General features: G+C 40.7%; 1 protein-coding gene across 3 annotated transcripts in view; it reads left to right on the top strand.

Annotated features, from left to right (window-relative positions):
• SGCD (sarcoglycan delta) overlaps positions 1–16,040 on the top strand; it is a 322,812-nt gene that overhangs the window by 37,884 nt on the left and 268,888 nt on the right. The window contains exon 1 of one of the 3 annotated variants that reach the window (XM_032702865.1): positions 9,925–10,146. The exons of the other annotated variants lie outside the window; for them this stretch is intronic. The gene's annotated coding sequence lies outside the window, so the exon portion shown is untranslated. Of the gene's footprint in view, positions 1–9,924; positions 10,147–16,040 lie in introns of those variants that run through there. 3 annotated transcript variants of the gene reach the window in all.

Below are 16,040 nucleotides of genomic sequence, written 5' to 3'. Positions count from 1 at the left end.
AGCAAGAGGATGCTGGGGCTTAGATTGTCTCCATCTTCAGGCAGAGAAAATGCATCCAAAATCTACTTTTCTGAGCGCAGAGTTGTGGTGAACCCACCTCCTGAGGAGTCTGATAAAATTAATGACTGTCCTCCTTCAGTTTGATGATAAATCCACGTGCCAATGGGGAAACCAGTCACACACATGACACCATTAAGCTCCTTGTGCTGACTGGCTTAACTTGGCAAAACGGTTTCCTATGTCCCTGCTTCACATGTGGGGCAGTCTAGAAGTTCACAGAAATTCACTAGAAGTTGTTACTTAGTTTTGTGCCTTCTATTTGCCTGTCAGTTCTTACTCAGGGCATAGCAAATGAGGGTAGATTTGAGGAGGATGAGCATGAGAAGGTAGGAGTAAAGGCACAGGAAGCTCTAAGTTGGAGTCACGGTTTGAAAGACTCTGAGGTTTGGAATAATGCAGAAGGCCAAAATACTCTGAGATGAGCAGGCAGCATGGATTTCTTTCAAAGAGACTGTTGTGGTCCTGGGCTGGGAAGAGGGAAGGTAGGAGAAGCAACCAGCCAGCAGAGAGTCTTAGTGATAGGCAAGAGTGATTCCACCAGCAGTTCTTAATGAGCAGAAAAATCATTGATTAGCTTAGTAGTGGGCAAACTGGAGGAGAAGAGGTCTTGAAATAAGACAGAGCAAACTGTTTACAAGATACCATTAAAGTCTATCTGGTCTTCAATCCTGAATTTGAGGGAAGAAGAGGAAGGGGATAATTTGAAGCAGTGGTCTGATGCCTTTAAGGATTTAAAGTCAAAATTGGGCATGTGGATGGGCAAAGATGGAGAGAGGTTCACAAATACTATTCATGACATTTTATCTCAAAATGTCAAGTGCTAAAGCTCTGGAAATACTGCTTACATGGAGCATGCAGCACTGCATAATTGAAGCCACTGGAGAGTTAAGGAAATTTGTACTTTCTGGCCTTTATTTAGTTAAAAATAAAAATTTTGTCAACACTGTATGTACTGCTGAGTACATATGGCACTAAATCTCAGTGCAAAGTGCTGAGATTTCAGGGATTGAGCAGAGATGCTCCCTATGGCACCATTCCCTCTGATCTCAGAGGTTAACCTTTGTCAGCCTCTGCCCTTACTTTTCATCCACCCTGTCCTTTCCTGAATTCCTGGGGATAAACAGTGATGCAGCTTTGCTCTGAAAATGGGGAATATATGTGTTTGACATGTGTTGGTCTGTGTCAAAAATGATGAAGATACTTATCTTTATTTCTATCACTGAGGAAGTGTACACCACTAAGTGTTGAAATGTTAAACTGAGAATCCTGGAAGTGTTCTAACCCAGCAATCTTTGAGGTCTTGCATTCACCTTTGGGTTGTTTTGGGGTAGGACAATTATTCAAGGCAAGGCTGGTTTTATTCATGCTGTACATCTCTACCAAAGAGTAGCGGTGTTAATGTGTCGGGCTGGGAACTGCTGCCATTTGAGTTGCTTTCCCTGTGCTGGTAATGGACAGAGCAGGAGGAAAAAGTGTTTTCTGCACAAACACCTTTAAGAATCACTCCTGTGGATGAAGGGGCTTCCTATGGGAGCTGGAGTTTCCATACTCGTTATGTGCTCACCTTTACAGCTGTGGCATCGTGATGCAGGGCGATGTAATTTTTGTAGGTGATGTCCACAACTTTCTCCACTAAGGTAATCTTATTTCTGTGAGTGATCCATCATTGTGTTCTACAGCTTCCTAATAGGAGGAAGCAGAGGGGCAGGCAGTGATCTTTTCTTTCTGATGGCTGGCAATAGGACCACAGGGAATGGCACGAAACTGTGTCATGGGAGGTTTAGGTTGGATATTAGGGGAAGATTCTTCACCCAGAGAGTGATCAGATGCTGAAACAGGGTCCCTAGGGTGGTGGTCACAGCACCAAGCCTGGCAGAGCTCAAGGAGCATTTGGACAACACTCTCAGGCACATGGTGTGATTTGTGGGGTTGTCGTGTGCTGGGCCAGGAGCTGGACTTCAATGATCCTTGTGGGTCCCTTCCAGCTCATGATAGTCTAAGATTCCATGGTTCTTTGGCCATGGGTATGGCCAGTATTTGTCTCTCTTGATTTTGAACTCTGACCCAGAGATGAACAAATGTTTCTTCCTCAGTTCTTTGGGACCCCATAGAAATGTGCCCATGTTTCTACAGGATTACACCTGACAGAGCCTGGTCTGGAAATGGATGCTGGAGACTCCCCACCCACTCCTGTTTCCTTCCCCACGACTTAACTGACCCCTGCACCACTATCAGACAGAAACTCCCCTCCAGAAATGTGGCTGGGTTGTCGGCAGGAATACTGTTCAAAAGGAACAAACATGTGGGACATGCTTTCCTAGAGTTGGAGGAAAGCCTGTTTGTGTCAGCTGCATTAGAAAGATCGTTCCGGAACAGTTCATCCATGCGTAAAGTTGCCCCCTATAATTCTGCCAAGGCTGAGGAGCTTGGGGAGATCTGCTGGCAACAGCGCCAGTGGCTCTTTCATCCACACAATTTTTCCGAGGTGCTGGAGGTCAGAGAGGAGCAGATATGTAATTTGCTTGTTTGAAGCAGTTCTTCTGCCTTGTTTTGTATAACCGGGGAGTTCTCACACTGCGCGCCAAACTTCCAGAGACAAAATACTGATACTGCAGAATTTAAATGGGAAAACTGAGCTCCCTGCTCTGCAATTTGCATTATGCAGAAGTGTGAGATAGAGGGGGAGAGCTCTTGTTGCAGGCTCTCCCCTTTGGAAGCTCGTCAGCATGACAAATCACCTGGATTATGGTACACCTTGCCATGAGCCTTCCTGGTTGTTTACTTTCATATAATTACACAGCATGGGCTATTTTTCCCCCTCCTCTTTTAAGGGAAGTACTAAGAGAGTTGCTTTGGTTTCTCTGAATTCAGACTTTACCAGCATCCTTTTCCAGGGCATATGTTGGAGGAAAAAAAAATACACATTTTCTCTTAGTCAAAGTAAAGTAGGTATGTTCATTATAGCAACTCAGAGGATTATGCACAATTAAATTTATTTTTTTTTCTTCTCAAGGTAATGATTTAATTGCTTTGATTTTTCTTTTGTTCATATCCCAGGGGGACAAAAGAATGATGACAGGAGAAGAAAATCCCTTTAACTACTCTTTTTCATATAGTGTATGCATCTGTATATCTTGTACAACTTTCCTCATGCTGACCTTGTCCTTCCAGTGTCCTCCTTAGAGATTTCAATTCCTAAAGTTTTAAGGCTGTGTGTGTTTATATGTATAGATGTGTACATATATATATGTATATTAACACACATAAAAACATGCACAATTATATTTATATAAATGTATATATAAAACTATTTTATGTGTCTGTATATATATATATATATATATGTACACATACACATAAAAATAAAATAAATGTTGGCTTTCACTTTAACTTTGAAAGTGTTTTGTTTGCTTTCAGCTCCAACAAACTGGATTGAATTACAACTCTATTGAATGCACTTCTCTAGCACCTTCCCTCAGGGATCTAAACCAATTTTCTCACCATTGCTAAAAGCTGAACTTCCCCTGTACCCTCCCAGAGTAAGTAGGATGCTTCTATCTGTGCTGTAGGGTAGGAGAATTAGGAAAAGTGTTGAATGCAACATACTGTTTGGAAGATAAAGTGGCAAGATATTGAACGCTTGGTTTTGAATATTGTTGTATATTCACACAGTCATACTCTTCTGGGAGAGAGGAATCTTTTCTACTTACAACATATATCTTTAATGTGGCAAATGAAGGGCAATATTTACCCGTGTAGCAGCATGACTGCGGGTTTGGTCAAGCACAGCTTTGTGATAGAGCAGGAACAAATGGGTAAAATAACGAAGGAACAGTCATAGGTATTTTTGAGTAAGTATGGAGTGTGTTCCTGGCTGTCCCTGATCTGTTGTGGGCTAACCAGTAACAGTGTGAACACCAGCCTCTGAGAAAATGCATTTAGAAGTCAAGCCAGCAAGAAAAGGGGGAGAAAACAGCTCCGGTTTGCCCGTGCTTGTTCGCTGTTTGGCGGTGTAACCTCTGGCCAAGGCTAAGCTGTTATGCTGAAAATAAATCAGGTCTGTTCATATGTCATATCTGACACAAAAATGGAATATATGATGGCAAGGGCAGAAGATTTGCTTCCCAGAATTTGTTTTTGTTCAATTTCTAGCATGAACATTCTGTGTCTTTAACAAACAAAGGGAGAACATGATGATATTAACCCTCCTTTGGTGATTCCATAGTGGTTGTGTTCCTAATAAACTGTAAAAAGGAAGCTGACTGCAGGAAGGTTGGTGGCTAGGTTAATGTACACTGTAGTGGAGTCATTTAAAATAATCCAAGCACAGAAAGGAGATTTATGTAAAAGTACATTTCCATTACTTGTGCCTCTGGCACACTAATGTCTCATCCAGCATAGCAAAAACCTAACAACATTATTCTTGTTTCTTTTCGTAACATCCATAGCTTTTAGTACTGCTTTCCTTTGTTAATTTTCAAAAGACTAGCTGTTAATTAAGAGCCATAATTGACTCAAGGGCAAGTCTTGACTGAAAAGAACTTGAAGAACATGGCAGGAGTCTTGTGTTTTGGGTTTTTTTTTATTATTTTTTTTTAAACAACATCTAATTTTGAGCATGTCAATATCCAGTTAAAATGTTGATAAGTAGAGGGGGATGCAAACTCTTATAGATGTCTTCATGGCAACGGCATTTTATCTCTGTTTTTCTTAGCTGAAACAGTGGAACACTAGGGCAGATTTAATTTTTGGATGAGTGAAAGAAGTCCACTAGGAAGCAAGGAAAGCAGACTACAAGTACAGTGTTTTGTTTCCTCCTTACCCTTTTTTTCTCCAGAAGACTCAAGATCAGTCATTAAACACCACAGGTATGGCAGCACATTTAAACCCACTTTTTGTTACACTTTTTGTAAGGGCTTAGCACCTGGTGAGCATGTAAGTGAAGTTACTGCTTAGGGAAGTCTGGCTACTTGCTTTGGTACTGAAATAGAAGCAGCTTTCTTCTAAAAATCCATTCCAAGGGGCCAAGACTTAAGTATTTTGTATTCCCGTTACTTTGAATGGGAATTTTTCCTTACTAAGGACTTCAGCATTGGGATTGATTATGGAGCCAAGCAATTCTTTTATGTAGGTCCATTAATTTCGATCCTGCTGAATGCGTGTTCCTAATTGCACTAAGTCAATGTCCATAAAGAGATCAGAGGAAGGAACTGATCCAGAAGAGGGAAAACTTGGTATTGTGTGCTTTGAAGCTGTGGGATTGAGTGACCACATCGTCTTGGCTGTGACCTTCAGATTGGTGAAGTGAATGTGTAGCTTTTAAGAGATATGTGGTATAATTAATGATTAATCAGGGCACTTCATTACGCTTCGTTTTCAGTTCTGCAGTCAAGGGTTGTGTATGGATGAATGTTTTTTATTTTAGTTTTTCTGCAACTCATCTGTGCTGACTGCACCTATTTTCTCCCTGTTGTCTGTGGGCTCTAATAAACTGAGGAGTTGAGACAGACAGTTCCTTAGGCAAGAGCTCTCCCTTGGCTGTTGGTGCTGGTGAGACCTGCCTAGACTATAAAAGGCTCAGAAAAGGGGACAAGCTTTTGGCTGGAAGGCATAAGAGAAGTGTAATGATTTTGACGTCCCCCCTTCTTCTCTTTTCGTAGATATTTAATTGGCATTAGGAAACAGAGCAGGTCATTGGACTAATGAACAAAAAAAGGACTGTTTGAGTTGGAGATACCCCTAGGAAGTCTCCTATTTGCACTGATGTTATGAATTCAAAGATATTTAGTGGTTTTTAGAAATACCTTTGCTGTCAGAGTGATGTGATAAAGCAAAAAAGATGATAGAAAAGATGTTTGCCTGCATATTTGGGGAGAACAGCTTGAAGATGTGACAGCTTTGGATTTGAATGTGAAAAAAACCCAACCACCAAACAAATAAAAGAACCCCCGCAGCTTTCATTCCCATGGTGTTACTGTCTTGTATAAATACCCAGAAATAACTGGTTTATAATTTTGTGTTTATTAAGAGAATATATCTTTCACTACCTCCTGCTTCCTTGCTCTCTAAAGCCCGCTTGACTCACTCTTAATGCCATAATATTACAGGTCAAACAAGAGATCTTATGTAATACAATCCATTGTAGTTTCTCGAGAAGTATTTGCATCAAGCCAACAGCTTTTAGTTGACTGGAGAAGTTGGCTTTTTTCCTGTCTTTACCTGGAGGCTGGCCCTTGAAACTGAGCTCAGCAGCTGCTTCTGTTTTTTTACCTCCCGTTTTTTAACATTGTCACAGTCAAGAGATGTTAATTGCAAGGGAAAAGTTCAGAGAGATGAGCAATGCTGGACATAATAGCCTTAATATCCTCATGGAAATACCAGCACTGTGGTCATGAGAGGAAGAGTTGTGACCCTCCCTTCATATTTAGAGAGAAGAGAGGATCAACAATAGAACCATATGGTTTTTGTTTGAAGGACCTTGGAGCTCATCTCATTCTAACCCCTCTGCCATGGGCAGGGGCATCTCACACTAGCCCAGATTGCTCCAAGCACTGTCCAACCCATCCTTTGACACTTCCAGGGATGGGGCAGCCACAGCTTCTCTGGGCAACCTGTGCCAGTGCCTCACCACCCCCACAGAGAAGAATGTCTTCGTATCTTGCCCTCCTTCAAACCTGCCCTCTTTCAATTGAAAGCCATTCCTCCTTATCCTGTCACTATCTGTCCTCGTCCGAAGTCCTTCTCCAACTCTCTTGGGGTCCCTTTATGTACTGGAATGTGCTACAAGGTCTCCCCAGAGCCTTTTCTTTTCCAGGCTGAACAACCTCAACTCTCTTGGCCTGTTTTCATAGCAGAGTTGTTCCAGACCTCTAATCGTCTTCGTGTCCTTTCCTGGACTAACTCCAACAGGTCCATGTCCTCCTATGTTCAACAGTAACCATTTGGAGACAGGACAGATCAGTTAAAATTTCTATCCTGTTACCACAATGTTACCTTCGATATGCAGTCCGAAAAATCAGTATTACAAACCAAATAGAGTAGAGGGAGCAGCAGTGGCAAAGATTAAAACACCGAGGTTGGGTCCCTCAGGAAACTGCTGCCTTGTTCTTCTACTACACAGGGAAGGGAACAGACTCCTTGTCCATGGGGGATGAGGCACGAAATAATGGGCTTCAACTGCAGCAAGTAAGATTTACTTTTGTGACAAAAACTTTGTAGGATGAAATACTCCATTAAATTGCTTATGGGGGTTGTGGCAACTCCATCATTGCAAATCTTTAAGAATATGTTAGAAAAACATCTGTCAGGAATGATATCTATAGAGCTGCTCCTGCCTTGGGGCACGGAGATGGACTAGATGACCTCTGGAGGTCCCTCTCAGCCCTGTTTTCTATGAACTCTAATCCAGGACTTTTCATTACTCATCCCTTGAAGCCCCAAAGGTGTTGGGACTATCACACTTCATTTTTACCCTTACACAGTTTTTTTTGCTGGATGGTTTTTATTCATTCGGAGAGACTGGCTTCAATTACATTTGTCATATGATTCTTTTATAGCCTGTATTTATTATTTTTTTTTCAGTCCATCCCCTCTAGGCCTTTTCTCTCTGTTTTTTTAAATGTATCCTACTCACTTCAAAACTTTTTGAAAGCAAAAGTCACTCAAAACTTTTTATTTTATGGAAATAGAAATTTCAAATTAGACAAAATGAGTTAGAGTTGCTGTTAAGTACCAGTGTCATATTCAGTGCTTCAACAGGTACAGGAATAGGAACTGGTTTTGCCTTGTTAAAAAAAGATAAATGTGGACAGGAGCAGATGATGAGAAGGGGAGCTGTCCAGAACAGAGACTATTTTGCTTGTTTGTACAGGACTTTGGTACAGTGTGGCCCTGAGCTGTAAGAGCTACTGTAATAACCTTACTTACAATGGGAGGCACACGAGGGACCATTGCTGTAAGGTACAAAAGAACTAAGGTTTGTGCTTTGAAGTCATAACACGGTGATTTAGGGATGATTAAAAAAAACCACTGTAAATTAAAAGATAACCAAGACAGTGTGATATTGGAATTGATGGGTTTTTATTCAGATGTAATAGTGGCAGTAAGTGCCCCACACAGCCTCACAGTCCTCTCTCCCTGACACAACTGAGAGTATCACAGGCTGGTGTGAAACAATAGGTTCCCATTATATTTGCCCTTTCTCATCTCTTCCTGACACGAAATTAAATTTGTTCCGTTATTGGTGTGTGATGGTTTTTAAGTGGTCTCCTTGCAGGATTGCTTTAGGGCTTCCCCAGCTCTCAATTTGGGTTAGTAAAGTGGAAGATTGCACAATAAAAGCGAGGTGTCAGGCTGGAGGTAAACAAACGTCCTGTTTTATTGCATAGTAGTTTTCCAGTTCAGCTCCAGGATGCCTTGGTCTGTGAAATAGCTGTGCTAATTTTCCACGTGTCTGAACGTAATTGCTACAGTCAAAGTTGTGGAGAGGAACAGTCCCTGCTGTGGTGACTGCCCTGCTCCTGCAGTCTGTGTTTGGAGAGGAGCACCATCGTGCTCATTTCAGCAACTGCCCATGACTTTCTTGGCCTTCTTGTTGGCCTTCTTGCTTTTCCATCCATGGTTTAAAGTGACAGTCAGAAGATGAGAAATCCCTGGAGGCGTTTTGCACAGGGCTGCACAGTGCAGTGATTCACTTAGATGTTTTATGTTCCCCTGAATATTTTATGTTCAGTAAATAGCTGTGCATTTGCAGCAGTGGAGCAGAGGATGAGAGTGATGGAGTAGAAGTGGAGTAGTGATGGAGCAGAGGTGGAATGCCACGTGGAGGTCTGATGGGCATGGTACTGCATTGTGAAACCTCTGCTGGTCACTGCTTACCTCTGCTACATGGGGCAGTGTATTTGCAGGATTTTGAAGTTTAATTTGGATAATAATATTTAAATTGGGAAATTATCATCCCTCCCTCCTCTGAACTTTTAAAAAAAGTTGACTAACCCGGTTATGTTATTTTTCTGAGGAGCCGACTTTTTTATAACTAATTATTCTACGTTCAACGATATGTTCTGAGTGCTATTTGCTTCATAGTAGAATTTGATGAGTTGTATTTAATTATGCTATTTAAACTTAAAAAAGGAGGAGAAAATGCACTTTGGTAGCTCCAGGCTGCAGGAGTTGCCATGTCTGCTTCAATCTGCCTGCTCCCTCTAAAGGATCTGTTTGCTGGAAACCACGGACCCTTTCAGCGAAGTTACGAAGGCAGAACTGGAAAGGTTTGTCTTTATGGAAACTTTGATTAATTTTTTTCAAGGGGTGACCAGAGCTGCTGTGTTAGAGAGCTGTCAGGTACCGTATGTACAGAAGCCCTGTCATCTGAATTTCAAAGTCAGAACCATATTTTAAGAGACTTGCCCTTTTCATCCTATCTGGTCTGTGGGGGAGTGTTGCTGCGACTGAGCCTTGTTTGGCCACGTAAAAGCAGCCTGCCAGGCTTCCTTTGCCAGGGACTTTGAGTTTAAATCTATTTCAGGACTTTAAAAAGGTCACTCAGGGCTGCCAGCCAGAACCTGTATCTTAATTCAGTGCTATTAGAATCACAGAAAAATAAAATCTCCAATCTCAGGCTGGAGGGCAGGGAGCAATGAAGTATCAGACACTTTATAAACTGCAGAATATGCTCTCATTACAAACTGCTGCTACAATCGGAAGCAAGCAGAAGGATCCCTGAGCACTAGGAAGGTTGCTCAGGTGCTGCTATAGTCTTTGGGCACCACCAGTGGGGATATGATTGCTGGTCTGGGGCCTAAAGTAGCTGCTTTCCTTTGGTTGCTGAGAGGTCAGGATTATGTTCCTTAATTTACCTTAGGTGTTAGGTGCTGTACCTTTCTGAGGTGAGCTGGATCTGGCTGTTTAGGCTCCCCACAGCTTTTGCTCTGTACCAGAGCCAAGGGGAAGCAGCAGCTGTGTGTGGCTTTTGGGTCTTGATTAGGGATTATTGCACTGTTGGCTGTGGCTGGTGGGCAGGAGGAGAACCTGAACTTGATGCCACCGTGGCTTGTTCCCATCCTCTGCTGATGACCCTGAAGGAAGGTACCCAGCTTAATCTTGCTTTATATCATCTGATGTACCCTAGTGAAAATATTTGTGCGGATGCCTACTAGAGTAATAGGTTTATTTCTTCTTTATTCCTACTTATAATCCTTCAGTTTGTGCTTTTATTTGTAATGTAACGTGTTCTTTTAAAATCAAGAGGAGCTGACATCAGTGGTTTGAAGAGCCAAATAAAAGATTTCTTATAACAGTAATCGGTCTGGCTGATTTCCCAGCAGCATCTTGACCTGCTGGGGTACAGAACAGCCAGAACCCAGGACAGAGTCTCTTGTTCCATATTTGGGTCTAATTTAATAATATTTTGTTGATTTGTGTTGCAAGTTTGATTCTGGGTTTTGACTGGTACCTTGGAATGTAGTTTTTTGTGATCTGGAAAATGTTATATTTGTTCATATTATCATATCAGGAGAGGTTTAATTTTGTTAGCTTCTTTACCAAATAACCTGATGAATGTGAAAAGTAGCTTTAATGTGATTCCTCATTGATTATTTTCATATAAAAGTTCTGTGGTCTGAAGAGTAATAAGTTTGTGCTCACTTGCCATCTTTTAAATAGGTCTTAGTTTTAATCTTGTAGGTTTTTAAAATTGAATCAGGAGAAATTGCAAAAATTATGTTTATATTCACTTGCCATCTTACTAACGGATCTCAGCTTTAATCTCTCCGATTTTCCAAATTGCTTCTGTAAAAATGATGTCACTAGGATCTGATTAAAACATTCAGTTTCAGCTTAGTTCTTTCCTAATACATCAAATTTTCCTATGCCAACGTGAAAAGTTTTAGCACATTAACCTCTTAATAGATCTTTATTTCTCAAAGTATTTTGAGAACTTTGTGTTAAGTTCTTTTAATTAAAACCTTGGCTGCTAGTAAAACATAGTTGTCAATTTTGTAGTTAATTGCTGTATTAATTTTGAATTGAATTAAATAAAATTGGAAAGTAAATTTGCTATCTTGGTATTACGTGGCAAAAAAATAGCAGTTACAGTAGGGATGCTGTCTGATAATTCACTTACCTCCTGTTAGCTAATCACTGCTTTTATTCATGTCATGTATTTTGGCTGGATGAGCTCCAGCTTGATGTGATAATGACTGGAAACAAGTAGGGTGGTGTGGTGGGTGCTGCTCCCGTGCTGTAAATCAGTGGTTAAAGAGATCAAAGTAAGGAGGTTGTTTGCTGGTGTCAGCTCCAGCCCTTTTCCCAGCCTTACACAGATAGAAACAGTGCTGACACCTTTCCATCATCTTGCACCTCCTCAGTTTCAGTAGCTTTGGATGCCTTCTAGAAATAGGTTGTGCGGTGTAGCTGGCACGTGTGACTGTCCCATGTGAATGATGAGTTCTTTTTCCTCTTCTGAAGTTTCAGTGGAACAGGTATTTGTCCTGAACAAGAGGCAGATGAGTAAATAAACCTTTAGGAAAAGCAGATAGGACTATGAATTTCTTTCTCTTATTCTTTAATTTTCTCATTTAATTTCTTTCTCCTTTTTCTTTTCTTCTTTGCAAGGAGCGGTAATAAGTAAAAGGTTGACTGGAATGTGATTTTTTTTTTTTTATTTTTTTTTAATATACTGTTATGCAACCCTAAATTTAAAGTGTAGTCTCAGATGAGGTAGCGGGTCTGTATCTTATATTTTGACTGAACAACAAGGAAAACACGTAATTAGATCCCAAGTCAGAGTGAACTACCACACCAGGGCAGCTACAAGTCCCTCTCCTGCTGGACATGTACAGGGCTCCTCAAACCACCTCCTTAAATCCTTCATCCTGAAATTGCACTTTTGTGGGTGGCTCCTATGCTGCCAGTGGGCTCTGTGCACTGGTCCCAGGGTCCCCCCTTCTTAGAGGGAATTATAGGATCAGGGTTGAATAGTATTGTGGTATAACATGATACTATTTTAGGAACATCTCAGTTTTTCACAGAGGGAAAACCAGTGGTGGGTTGGCTGCTTAGAAGGGCTTTGTATGCAGCTGAGGCTGAAAAATGTGAGAATTTCTGGAAGAAATACGAGTTGTGTTTTGCATGCAGGGAGCAGCACCGTGCCTGATGTTCTAAAGTTTTGAAGTCCAATGCTCACCACCGCCTAGTGCCTTCAGCTGGATTTACTGTTATCAAAGCAGCAACTAATAAAACTCCGCCGAATCCCAAGAGAGACTTGAGGAGATTTCTGGGAGCACTTGCCACATTTCATGTCTCCCACACAGTCGCTTTGGCAGAATGGTGCAGGCTAATAGTGTGTGCCTCGCTGCTGCTGCTGGGTTGATGCACGGCTGGCAACTGCCTTTCTTACAGTCCCCTCCTGGGAGCCATCAGCCTCCGCGTGCTGACTTGTTCAGCATTAACGTCAGCAGCCTCGGTGTTGCCCTGTAACTCTGTTTTTGCTTTCTTCTTCACCTTGAGTTGTCTCTCTATTAGCAAGTTGGATGAAGAGGATAACAGGATAATTGCGTAAAATATTTCTAAATTGGTATTTCAGTTCTCCTAATAGGCTTGTAAGGGGGGAACGGGCGCTGACACCTGCGGGAGCGTGTGGCAGAGAGGAGCACAGAACGGGAGTAAGATCAGGGTGGACTAAAATGATGTAAGGGTATGCAATCAAAAGCAAATGATCACTTTGGAGGTAAAAATCTACCACTTAGGGTAAAAGTTAATGTCAGTTCTTGCAAGCTGTAACAATATCTTGCCTTCTATGAAGGCTGCCACCACTTACCAAAGTGAGATGCTGAAACCATCTTTTAAGTGGCTACTGGGGATGTCAGTGCAGTAAACATCAGTGAGGTCAGGCTGCTGACCTTCAAAAAGAGTTTTCCTTTCTGGAGGAGTAACTCCTGTAAAGGCATTCTGCTAACTAGATTTTTGTTGTTTTATAGTGTGCGATGTCTATAATCTTATAAACAGTCTCTCCCTGCTGCAGGCACAACATAACTGTTTCCATCCAATCTGCATGGGAGACTTGGATCAGAATGTTTTAAAATATATTAACTTGGAAATTAAGTAGCAATTGTGTAAAAGTCTATGAAAATATTAAAGAGGAATTATTTGGGGAAAGGGAAAGATGATAATTTGCGTCCAAAAAGTGTGTGACTTGCTAACATTGTGAACAGTGTGAGGCTCTACAGGTAATCAGTTTTGAGAAGGTTTTAAAATATGACACAACTCACTACATGGCTGAGCTTAATGTAGTAATAGATCAGTGTTCTTTCTTTTAGGCAGTGATGCTACTTAAGTAGAACATTCATTATATCATGATAACAGAGATCCTCAAAAAGCTAAATAATTGAAGGCAGGTGCTGTAAAAGCAGTGAATACACAATACAGTTTCAAAGGCTTCTATTGTAGAAAACCACCTAATTGTATTCTGCTGCAATTAATAATCATCTTAATGGTTTTACATATTTATGACAATATAAAAATAAATAAGACAATACACAGGCTAGGATAAAATTTGGGTTCATAAACTTTTATTGCTGAAAAGTAATTAAGCATGCCTCTAATCACAGCATCATTTTTCATTGTGGATAGGTTTGGGTAGAATGAGAAAGTCTGGAAAAAGAAAATGTGACTATTCAGTAATTTACTTTGCATGAGAGATCTCATATCACAGATATTAAAAATGAAGAATATACTTGCTTCTCATTTGCCTGCCCATTGCCTCTCTTGACCTGGAATACCCTGAGTATGTGGAGGGACATGGGCTCTCCTCCTTCTCCAGTGAGATGGCTGGTGAAGTTTTTGGCTACAGTCTTTTAGTCTGTATGGAATAGGAGGTCCCAATGAAAGATTAGAAAAGCTTCTCCTGGCCTTTAAACAAATACTAATAATGTCTGAGGTTTTGAGATTAAAATTTGTCTCAAGGGCACGCAAATATAAATTCAGGATAAGACCACAGGGAGTGGTCTTAGCCCAAGTTTTGGCCCAAGTGGAATTATTATCTGCTTACATCCATGCAACTAGAGATGAACTTGACTGGTTGAAGTTTCTCTTCAGTCTGCACAGTAACCACTTACTCTCATTACGAATCTTTTTCCTCTTTACAGCCCTGTGCATTAGAAAATGTTCCTGCTTTGTTTTGACTTGACCTTTCATAGTCACTAAAAATCAATAAACTTTAATGCATTTATTAAATAAGGAGGATTCTAGGGATTAACATGCAAGGTTCACTGCTGTAGCAAGAGGAGAAGGTAAGGAGTGGAATATTACTGCACAGCCAAGACAGGCTGCTGTGGTTGCCACTTTCCTCCAGACCTGCATGTAATGACAGTTTTTCTTTAAGATTAATAAATAAATGAGTTCAGTAAAAGCTCAAGGTGTGTGGTGAATAACTTCAGCAGGAGAAGCAAGATGACTTTTGTCTGCCTTGTTGGCACTGAGAGAGAAGTTCCTAAATTACTAAACTGATTAGCTGTGGGGATATTGGTGGCTGTATCTACGGCTTCAGTTGTGAAGATGGAAGTAAATTGGATTCCTGAAGGTTCATTGACTGTAGAAACGTATTTTGTTTGACCAAGCTGACTCAAAAGATTTTAGCATAAGCAGAGCTCTCTCACCCATCTTTTGTAACCCTGAGTTGCCTATCTGCTAATTCTGTGCTGCAGTCCTTGTTTCTGAGAAAAAACTGACATTTGTGACCTGATTTTTTTTAAGTAATAAGATTTATGCAACTTTTGTGCTCAATTTAGTGTTTCATAGGATGTATATTATATCCTTACACATCCCTTCTGTTTCTAAGTTTAGCTGCCCCCATTTGTGCAAATCTCTGGTTTGCATGGAACTGGGGGGTTGCTGTTCTTTATCGTGCTGTCAGAGGCGTGTGTGCATATGATGTGCATTTTTAGGTCCTTTGAAGGAGGAGTAAGAAGAAACTGAGCTTGTTCTTACTACTAGCCCCAAATATACACCTGTTAGCTCATAACCTTTGAGTGGCCAGTGTAAATGCTATTGATTTCAGCAGGTTGGCTGAGTTCAGTGCACCTGATACACCAACTGACCTAAAAGTACACCTACCTTACCTACCTTAACTAATGATTTTGAACAGAAATTTAAGGTAGGCTTTTTTTTTTTTTTTTTTTTTTTAAAGCATTCTATCGACCTATTCCATTTGAACTAAGGAACGTGGATGTTCTGGCACATCTTTTCTCTAAGTGTCTGTCAAGAGGCTTTTTACGCCTCTTATTTATGTGTACTAATAAGGAAAGCATTGTCCTTGCATGTTTGAAGCCAGTAATTTTCTTACTGACACTTTATAATGCATCTTTGAAAAAATTACAGGCTGATCCCCCACCCCTGACAGGACAAAAAGAAATGCTCAAGCCCAAAATCTGGGAATGACAAGCTATTTATGGCATGGCCTCCTACAACATGCTAAAACAAGAGTACATATATGAGGAGCTTTCTTTCAGTGCATGACAACTCTCACACAGTGGTATCTTGATGTCTCAACACGCATTCGGATCTCAGCATATTAAGAATGATTTGGAAGGAAGCAGTGTCAAAACACATGGATCAAATTTTTGTGTTTCGAAATTTAATTATTCCCCTATACAGGAAACAATGCTTTGTGTAGATTTAAAAAAAATAAATCCTATCACCAGAAGTAAGAACATAAATAAATTCTTATACTAAACAAATCAGAAGTGGAATTTTATAGCATTTTTGCTTTCTTGGGACATAATCATGTCTAATCTGCAATAACAGAAGAGCGATAGATATGCACACAGAGGTAGTTAGATGATCAGTAATTGATTGTTTTCTTCTCAAAGAACAAACTTCTTGTATTCCAAAATGTGAGAGTGCTTTTCTTTTATGTGTCAGCATTGATTGTACATAAAACATGTGATAGAGGGTGTCTGGAAATGGTAATTAAAATCGTAGGG

Source organism: Chiroxiphia lanceolata, chromosome 15 (assembly GCF_009829145.1).
Source record: "Chiroxiphia lanceolata isolate bChiLan1 chromosome 15, bChiLan1.pri, whole genome shotgun sequence".
Taxonomy (NCBI): domain Eukaryota; kingdom Metazoa; phylum Chordata; class Aves; order Passeriformes; family Pipridae; genus Chiroxiphia; species Chiroxiphia lanceolata.
This window is presented reverse-complemented; position numbering and strand designations above follow the sequence as displayed.